Genomic DNA, 10653 nt, shown 5'->3' with positions numbered 1-10653 from the left:
CTAAATTATTTAAGTAACCAATATTAAAAGTTGAATATGAAACTAAACTAAAAAGAGTAGGAAAAGGGAGAAAATAATATATAAAAGGATCTAGGGCATAGGTTCACCAATAAATAATACTCCGGGGTAAAATAGGGTAATCAATCATTGACATTGCATAAATAACATGATTAACAGGCTCTCACAATTTATTAATCAACATAGATCTAACAGGCTCTCGCAATTTACTAGATCTAAGTTCTTATTGAAAATAGCCTTTAATATCAAATTAACATCTGCTCGATTCATCAATTTAATATTGCTATACTTTTACAAGCCGCAATTGTAAAACATTAAAACAATCCAATAAGAAATTATCATGCAATACCAACAATCAATAATAGTCAATCATCAATGCATCAATTAACCAGATTGTAAAGGGCTCTCGCTACTTATTACAATCACACAATTAAATTACCGGTATTAAATCTCATCTCTCGAATCTTGATTTAACCATTTATAAATTAACTTGCCTATTGAAACTAGACCTAAACATTAATTCTCATCTCTCGATTCTTGAATCAATATTGTCAAACTCATGCATAAAAGATAGGCCTAATCTAGTCACAGAGCATTAAATCAATCAATAGGAAATTAATCTAGCATTAATAATCAACAACAGTAATTTACCCCTTCATATCATTTATTAGATCCCCATAAACCCTAGAAATTAAACTACTCACACATAATTAAATATAGACTAAGCAAGGCAATAAAATAAATCATGATCAAAGGAATACAATAAATAACTAAGATTAAGGGAAGAGAAATCGTCACCAAAATAAATCTGGAATTAATCAAAGAAATAAGAACAAAGGTTTAGAGAGAGAAAACTAAGTAGAGAGAGAAAGTCTAGGAGAAAGGATTAAGAGAAGAAGAAAGGAGAAGAAGAGAGAAGAAGATCTCCCCAAAAGAAGAGACGATCTAAAAACGTATTACGGAGGAGTATTTATACTCCGTACAAAAATCCTAAACTAAAACAAATTAATACGACTCTAATTGTTTCCTAAATAAACACGCGCCCGATCGGGCGAGGCACCGCCCGATCGGGCGCGCCTTTTTTTATCTCTAATAGCAATCTCGCGCCCGGCCGGGCGCGTCACCGGGCGCTTCTCCCGCCCGGCCGGGCGCGCCTCCGGGCGCCAGCCTTTTTGGCCGGGCGGATCATTTGGGCCAATATTTGGACTTCGATTGGGCTCCAATTCTTCGGGCCAATCTAGGTTTCCTCTTTGGGTCTTGAATACTCGGTCCAAACGCCCCAGTATCACCTCTACCGAGCCCTTAATCACCGGTTCGATGGCTCCAACCGGCCCTGGGCTATAAAATCTGGTCGTGCTTCTCCAGTGCTCGTGATTGCTCCTAAATATCTCGGGAAAATACTCCAAAAGCATAAATCCCTGCAAAAGTCAACCAAATCTACGAAAACACTAGAAAACACCAATTAGTAATAAAAGTGGCTCTAAAGAGCCAAAAACACTACTAACTATGACCAAGGGACGGGGGTAAAATACTATATAAAATGGATACATCAAACTCCCCCAAGCCAAACCTTTGCTTGTCCCTAAGCAAAGATCTCATCAATGAATCAATAAATATGCTTCACCCCAATAAGTAAAAATCAAGCACAAGCGATCCAAGGTAAATCAAATAAACACGCTTCAGAGTCAACCAATCAAATCCATCCAATTACCTTTCTTCCCTAACAATTGTCAAACAAAGCAAACCACAAGAGCATATAGAATTCAAGACTAGTGCTCACACACTCGACTCTTATTTATGTGGCGAGTAAAAGATGTACTCGATCGCTCTCCAACCACCCTTTTATGTGAACAATGCCCTCCCAAACTCACACACTCGTGTGTTTAAAAAGATAAGCACTCAACCTAATAGTCGACTCGGAATATGTCAATTCATAATTTGCATTGATAAACAACACTTTCACATCTACACAACTCTATGCACAAGGTCGGAAGGTCTTTAAAGCTTGTAATGTAAGGCTAGGGTAAAGGGTAGGATAAATTTGGGAATATGTGAGAGAAAAGCCTTGCTAAAAGGGAGCCATATCCTAATAAACCCATGACCAAATATAATGATCATACACATCTCCAACAAAACTAACTCCAACACAAATCCACCAAATACTACTCCAAACAACATAAACAATCCCAACACTCACAATTTCACTCATAAAAATATGATAATATGGAACTAGAGTGAATAAACAAATTTTGAACTCAAAACTCAATTATTTACACTGAAACTCAACTTCTTTCTTTCTTTTCTTTTGATAAACCTTCACTTAGACAATTTGTACATTAAACACTTTTTTTTTCTTTTGCTTTTTCTTTTCATTTTTTTTCTAGAAGTTCACTTTCTTTTTTTTTTTCACTTTTTTTTTTCTTGAACTTCTCTTTTTTTTCTTTTTCCATCACACTTTTATTTTTTCAAATATATACACAATAAAACTCATCAAAACAAAAATATGATCAAGAACAAATAACTTCTCAAACCCACCCAAACTGTGCAAATAATGTGCACACTACAAACTCCCTCACCTCACTCACTAATAGCTCCCCCAAGCCAAGCTTGGGACTAGTAACCAACGGGGCAAACATGGCTTGTAATGTGGCTAAAAACAATAAAAGGGCACAAGCAACAACATGGGTAGCAAGAAGGGAACAAATGTATCTAAATAAATCTGAAGGCTACCTAAAAGAACAAATGCCTTCGTCCTCCACATGTGCATAACAGGTGAGTCATGAAATACTACTCATAGTTGCAAACCAATACTCAAATTCATTGACATACCAGGAACTAAACACACATTCCTAACCAAATCAACTAGTCAAGCACTATATTCACAAGTAGTTGGACAAAATTGACGCATGTTTAGGCATCCAAGCAATTAAACTTCAAATCATGACCAACAAGTCCACAATGCTTATCATCAATAACCAAGAATCAAAACAAATTTTCTCAAGTATGGGGGCATAGAGAAGCATGATTTACAATTCATTGGAACGTATTTTTGGATTTTTTAATTTTTCAATTTTTTTTGTATTTTTCTTATAGGAAAGAAATAAAACTACACTAGGAAAGCAGTAAAACTACACTAAGCATACCAAGAGAGAGAGTGAAAGATATACCATATGAACACGAGAACCTCCCCCCAAGCTAAATCAGACAATGTCCTCATTGTCTTAAGGGGAAGCAAGTATTCAAGGTGACTACTCTTCATCATCACCACATCAATGTCACCAAAGCCTCAATATTGCAATGCATCTTTTTGGAACAAAGTTGGGCAAGAAAGAAACAAAGTGTTAGTGGAAAAAAGATAAAAATTGAATCAGGCGCACTATTCTGATCATAACTTTTGATGTATAATTGATAATTCAATGATTCCAATTGAATTGGAAAGTAGACTTGAAGAGCTTTCCAACGATAGGTCACACGCCAAAAACGGATAAGAAACGCAAAAGTTATGGCCTGTCAAAGTGGAGCAGTTTTGCTGATCCGCTCTCGCGCCCGGTCGGGCGCCATACCGCCCGGTAGGGCGGTATAAACCCTCTAAATTCTCTTTGTTCTCGCGCCCGGGCGGGCGCCATACCGCCCGGTCGGGCGGTCGAAATGTCCGTACTCGTCAACTCTCGCGCCCGGTCGGGCGGTCCTTCGCCCGGTCGGGCAAAAATTGTCAATTTTTCACCCTTGCTCTCGCGCCCGGTCGGGCGGTCCTTCGCCCGGTCGGGCCCGAGGAAATGTTTGGTACGAGAGACTCCTTCTCTTTTTTTTCCAAATTTGACTAACTCTTTTCCTTCTAACCTGTACGACTCAATAAACTCATTAAACTCTCTCCTCTCTCCTCTCACAAGAAATAGAAAGAAGACTAAAAAAAAAAAACAAGAAAAATACGGGTTGCCTCCCGCAAAGCGCTGGTTTATTTAGGTCCCGCACGACCCTCTTACTACATGTCGGGAAGTTAAGCCCCTTGGCCTATCGCCTGGTCGGGTGGTTCTTCACCCGGTTGAGCGATTTTTAAACCACGACTCGGCTTCCTAACACGCCCTGTAAGGCGCCAATTCACCCTATTGGGTGGATCCTCGTTGGCTTGAACTGGTGGGTCTTTACTTTTGTTCGATTGAGAACCCTTTTTGACCGTTGGTTGCCTCGATTTATCACTTTGTTGAGCTATTACAACACGATCTGGTGGAACTCTCACTATAGGCTCAGTTTCCGCAACTTGTGTACTCATTTCCACCTTCTCATCTTCAAAACCAAGACCTTCACAGTATAAGGCTTTCTCTATTGCGTCCACTTCCTCTTTCCATTGGTTAGTTGTACCTGTAGAAGATGCAACACACGATACCGCCTCCAAGGGATCTTTAACAAAAGCTTGGGGCTTATTAGAACAATTACCAACCACATCAATTTTATAACACTTCTCCTCTAGCATGGGGCTTTTAGGGGTATTATTCAAATTAAAAACAATTTTATCATCCCCTACTGATAGTGTCAATTTACCACATTTCACATCTATAATTGCTCCAGCAGTATTAAGGAAGGGTCTACCCAAGATAATTGGGGTATGCAAATCCTCAGCCATATCAAGAACAACAAAATCCACAGGTATATAAAATTTACCTACTCTAACAGGGACGTCTTCTAGAATGCCTATGGGGTATTTAGAAGAACGATCAGCCATTTGCAGAGTAATATTAGTAGACTTTAATTTACCCATTTTTAGCTTTAAACACACAGATAATGGCATGACACTAACACTAGCGCCCAAATCACACAATGCATTATCAATCATTAAATTGCCAATATGACAAGGGATAGAAAAACTACCGGGATCTTTTAGTTTGGGTGGAGATTTATTTTGTAGTACGGCACTGCATTCAGCAGTAAAAGCGACAGTCTCTACCTCACTAATAGACCTTTTCCTAGTCAATATTTCTTTCATGAATTTTGCATATGAAGGTATTTGCGTGATTAATTCTGTAAAGGGAACTGTTACCTGCAAATCCTTCACCATGTCAAGGAACTTACCAAACTGCTTATCCACCTTGGTTTTCAAATTTCGATTTGGGAATGGTAGTTTGATAATTGGTTGTTGCACATCATTACTCCTGTCTTGAGTTACAACCTTCCCTGGAGTTTTACCCTGCAATATAACATCAGAAATATTAGTACTACCCTTTAGCCCTGCAGGGCTAGGATTAATATCCCTTGGTATAAAGGAATCAGGATTAGCAATTTCTGTTGAAACAGGTTCATCTTCTTTGGGCATAGGAGGCCCATCATAGTGTGAACCACTCCTGAGGGTAATTGCAAACGCCTGATCTGTGGGTTGTACTGGTTGCGATGGTAGGGCTCCTTGTGGGCGAACCTGAAGAGCAGCGGCTAACTGTGCAATTTGAGTATCTATGACTTTATTGTGGGCTACAATCGAGTCAATTTGTGAGTCTCTACTCTCCATATGCTTTTGCATACTAGTTAACATCGCTCTAATTTCTGATAAAGCTGGGTCAGAAGGTGGTGGAGGAGTTTGCGGTTGGTTTTTCTGGCCAGCATTGGGATGGTAATATTTCTGCTGAGGTGGTGGTGCTGGTTGTTGTGGAGGTGGAGGTGTGGGATTTTGCACATTACTGCTCCTATAGGAAAGGTAAGGATGGTTCCGATACCCGGGATTATTATAGGTGTTGGAGTATGGGTTATTTTGCTTGATGGACTGAAAAGCATTGACCTGCTCCATAGAACTCCTACACTCATGTTCCCAATGACCTACAATTCCACAATTTTCACAGAAAGCATCATTAGCATTATTATCAATTGCAGAAACATTAGTTATTTTAGAATTAGCAGTAGTAAGGTTATCCAATTTCTGACAAATAGAGGTTAATTGAGATTGCAAAAAGGATACAGAATCGACGTGGTGTTTTCCCTTGTTTGCAAAACCTCTAGGATTCCCATATTGGGAATTATGGATCGCCATATCTTCAATAACCTGACCTGCATCATCAACATTGAGGTTCATAAACCTCCCATTAGCTGCAGAATCCAAAATTGCTCTAGAAGAATTTCCGATCCCATTGTAGAAAGCTTGTATCAACTGCCACTGTGCTAAGTTATGATGAGGGCACTCTCTCTGCAGGTCTTTGAATCTCTCCCAAGCTTCATATAGTGACTCATCTGGCTCTTGGGCGAAATTTTGAATTGCGCTTCTCAATAGAGCTGTTTTCTCTGCAGGGTAATACTTGTTATAAAAATTCAACGCAAGAGTCTCCCAGTTAGTAATACCAAGTGCAGCTCTATTCAAACCATTAAACCATAATTTAGCTTTTCCACATAAAGAAAAAGGAAAAAGAATCTCCCTGATTTGATCCTGCGTTACCCCATTCTGCCTAATAGTATTGCAGTATTGACAGAAATCTGCAATGTGAAGATTAGGATCTTCACCCTTTGCTCCACTGAATTGCTTCCTTTCTATCATCGTAATGAATTGGGGCTTGATCTCGAACTGGACTCCCTCGAGATCGGGCGTAGGAGAAAGATGCGGAAAATCTGTCAGCGATGGTTGCGAATAATCGCTAAGCTTACGAGGTGGTGGAGGTGGTGGTGTACCCATCTCTAGTTCTGAATCAGAAGAATGCTCCGAATCACTAGAGGAAGGTAATGGATTTCCAAGAATATCACTACTCCCGGAATCTGCTAAGATCTGCCTGTAAAGATTCTTTTGTCTATGAACGAGCGTTCGATCTCAGGATCGAATGGAATGTAACCTGATCTGGAACACCTGGGCATAAACAAAGAACTAAAAAAAAACAGATATTAGTACTACCTCAAAGAACTAATGTCCCTTGAGGCAAAAGAGAAAATAATCTAAACTATAAAAACAATTAGAAATAAAAATATAACCGTTTCCCCGGCAACGGCGCCAAATTTTGACAGGGTAAAGTCGTATCCCCTAATCAAAAATAATTACCTAATTCACTAACTAAAGTAGATAGGGAAGTAGGGTCGATCTCCACAGGGAAACAAGTCTTTTTACTCCTAATTAAATATTATAATCTAAATTATTTAAGTAACCAATATTAAAAGTTGAATATGAAACTAAACTAAAAAGAGTAGGAAAAGGGAGAAAATAATATATAAAAGGATCTAGGGCATAGGTTCACCAATAAATAATACTCCGGGGTAAAATAGGGTAATCAATCATTGACATTGCATAAATAACATGATTAACAGGCTCTCACAATTTATTAATCAACATAGATCTAACAGGCTCTCGCAATTTACTAGATCTAAGTTCTTATTGAAAATAGCCTTTAATATCAAATTAACATCTGCTCGATTCATCAATTTAATATTGCTATACTTTTACAAGCCGCAATTGTAAAACATTAAAACAATCCAATAAGAAATTATCATGCAATACCAACAATCAATAATAGTCAATCATCAATGCATCAATTAACCAGATTGTAAAGGGCTCTCGCTACTTATTACAATCACACAATTAAATTACCGGTATTAAATCTCATCTCTCGAATCTTGATTTAACCATTTATAAATTAACTTGCCTATTGAAACTAGACCTAAACATTAATTCTCATCTCTCGATTCTTGAATCAATATTGTCAAACTCATGCATAAAAGATAGGCCTAATCTAGTCACAGAGCATTAAATCAATCAATAGGAAATTAATCTAGCATTAATAATCAACAACAGTAATTTACCCCTTCATATCATTTATTAGATCCCCATAAACCCTAGAAATTAAACTACTCACACATAATTAAATATAGACTAAGCAAGGCAATAAAATAAATCATGATCAAAGGAATACAATAAATAACTAAGATTAAGGGAAGAGAAATCGTCACCAAAATAAATCTGGAATTAATCAAAGAAATAAGAACAAAGGTTTAGAGAGAGAAAACTAAGTAGAGAGAGAAAGTCTAGGAGAAAGGATTAAGAGAAGAAGAAAGGAGAAGAAGAGAGAAGAAGATCTCCCCAAAAGAAGAGACGATCTAAAAACGTATTACGGAGGAGTATTTATACTCCGTACAAAAATCCTAAACTAAAACAAATTAATACGACTCTAATTGTTTCCTAAATAAACACGCGACCGATCGGGCGAGGCACCGCCCGATCGGGCGCGCCTTTTTTTATCTCTAATAGCAATCTCGCGCCCGGCCGGGCGCGTCACCGGGCGCTTCTCCCGCCCGGCCGGGCGCGCCTCCGGGCGCCAGCCTTTTTGGCCGGGCGGATCATTTGGGCCAATATTTGGACTTCTATTGGGCTCCAATTCTTCGGGCCAATCTAGGTTTCCTCTTTGGGTCTTGAATACTCGGTCCAAACGCCCCAGTATCACCTCTACCGAGCCCTTAATCACCGGTTCGATGGCTCCAACCGGCCCTGGGCTATAAAATCTGGTCGTGCTTCTCCAGTGCTCGTGATTGCTCCTAAATATCTCGGGAAAATACTCCAAAAGCATAAATCCCTGCAAAAGTCAACCAAATCTACGAAAACACTAGAAAACACCAATTAGTAATAAAAGTGGCTCTAAAGAGCCAAAAACACTACTAACTATGACCAAGGGACGGGGGTAAAATACTATATAAAATGGATACATCAGCCAGGCGACAGGCTTCGTCGCCAGGCGACGAAACTGTTGTTTGGCGATGCAGAAGGTTTTCCACGCGTTTTCAACGCGGAATCTATTTTCAATAAAATCAAGTCGTAAAATCCGTACAAAGGGTAAAATCGTAATTTCATTTAAAACACCTCTTTTATTCCAAATAAAACTCATAAAACATAATTATTAATCCTAATCCCTTTAGGATTCAAAAGAACCTCCTAGAAGATTCTAGAAGACTATAATCAATCCTAATTGCATTAGGAATGATAATTCATAATAGGCCCTCCTCTAGATCATTGGGCCGCATATAAGAACCAAACCGGGCCCAGTTTAGTATTTTGGCCATAACTTCCTCATTATTCATCGAAATTGGGCTTATAATATATCGTTGGAAAGCTCTTTTCGAGCCCAATCCAACTACACCATTATTGGACCCATATCATGGACCAAACTAAACTGAAATGCACGTTTTTCATAAATAGGGTATGAAAAGAAATATTTTCAAAAACAGAAAGAAGAGATATTTTAATAAAAACATCCTTATCACTAGACTTTTCACACTTTCACCTCGTTCGATAATCAAATGACGTGAAAGGTATTCATCACTGGGTTTGGTTTTTGGGGAGACACAATTGGGTGTCTACAGTCATTAACTTTGGTTGATCGGTTTGAGATTGAAAAAAAAAAGACCCCCTAATGTTTAGATTATTCTAGAATAATCCAAAGTTGGGATTATTTTTTCTAATTTTTCCTAAAAAAAATAAAATGAAACTTATAGCTTGCTTGGTGAAAAGAAGAGGATGTTGACTTCATGTTTGTTGCTAAACCTAAATAGGGTGATGGTAATCTCTCTCTAGTGTCCTCACATGGATTACTAGGGGTCATTGATGCCAAAAGGCTACTTAATGGAGATGTGATTGGTTTGCTTAAAACAAAAGTCAAAAGTCATAAATGTGATGTTAATTAGGCTTTGTTCACTTCACCTTTAAAAAAAAATATATTCGGTAAAAATAAGTTCATTTCAGTAAAAATAAATTTCAGTTAAGTAAAATCAGTAACTTTAAAGAAAAATTATAATTAAAAATCTATAAAAAAATAATTTTAGTTCAGTAAAATTAATTTCATTTCAGCAGTTGAAATTTTAGTTCAGTAATAATAATTTCAATTTAGCAAAAATAAGGTGAAATGAACGGGGCCTTACAGATTGGTATTGTTAGATCTTGGGCTTGTAACTACTCTTGTTCTAAAAGAGGAATAATATGGATGGGTTGGAATGCTAATAGTGTAGCTATGGGTATTCTCAATATGCATGAACAATTTATACATTGTTTGATAAGTTGTAAGGATTAAGGATTTGCAAGAGCAAATTTTATGTTTAGTAGTGAATGACATTCACTCTATTCATGATAGAGTTCAAATCTGGAGAGGGATTCAAAGCTTTCCTATAAATAACTTTCCTTGGTTAGGTGTTGGTAATTATATTCTGATTTTTAATGTTTGAGATAAGTTGAATATAAATCCATTTACATAGTATAAAACTAGATATTTCCAAGCTTTTATTGATGCTATGGGGTTGGTTGAGATCAAGAGCAAGCTAAGGGTGCCTTCTATTCTTAATTGGTCCAGTAAAGCGTATGTGGGTCCTAAGAATTGTACCAAGATTGATAAAGATCTAGTTAATCAACTTTGGGTGGTTCAATATGGCCATGTTGAAGCTGTGTATCTTCCGACTTCTCTTTTTTATCATAGTCCTTTTTTGTTTAAGGTTTTTCACTCTCAACCTGGTAAAGGTAGGCCTTTGAGATTTCTAAATTTATTGGCTGACTTATGAGAGCTTTGATCAAGTGGTCTAAAGTGCCTAAAGTGAGTTTGCTTCTGGTGATTCAATGTTAAGAGTCTTGAATAAGTTGAAACATGTGTAAGTTGAGCTGAAGCAACTAATCACTCATCAATTTGGCAATATATCCATGAA

General features: G+C 37.7%; 1 non-coding gene across 1 annotated transcript; it reads left to right on the top strand.

Annotated features, from left to right (window-relative positions):
* The first annotated feature begins 6161 nt into the window (after nucleotides 1–6161).
* LOC145565838 (small nucleolar RNA R71) lies at nucleotides 6162–6268 on the top strand. The gene has a single exon (XR_014095207.1). It is a non-coding gene; the product is annotated as a small nucleolar RNA R71 (small nucleolar RNA).
* The last annotated feature ends 4385 nt before the right edge of the window (nucleotides 6269–10653 follow it).

This window comes from Chenopodium album, chromosome 10, assembly GCF_948465745.1.
Source record: "Chenopodium album chromosome 10, dcCheAlbu1.1, whole genome shotgun sequence".
Lineage (NCBI taxonomy): Eukaryota > Viridiplantae > Streptophyta > Magnoliopsida > Caryophyllales > Amaranthaceae > Chenopodium > Chenopodium album.
The sequence above is the reverse complement of the archived record's forward strand: the minus strand, read 5'-3'. Positions and strand labels throughout refer to the sequence as shown.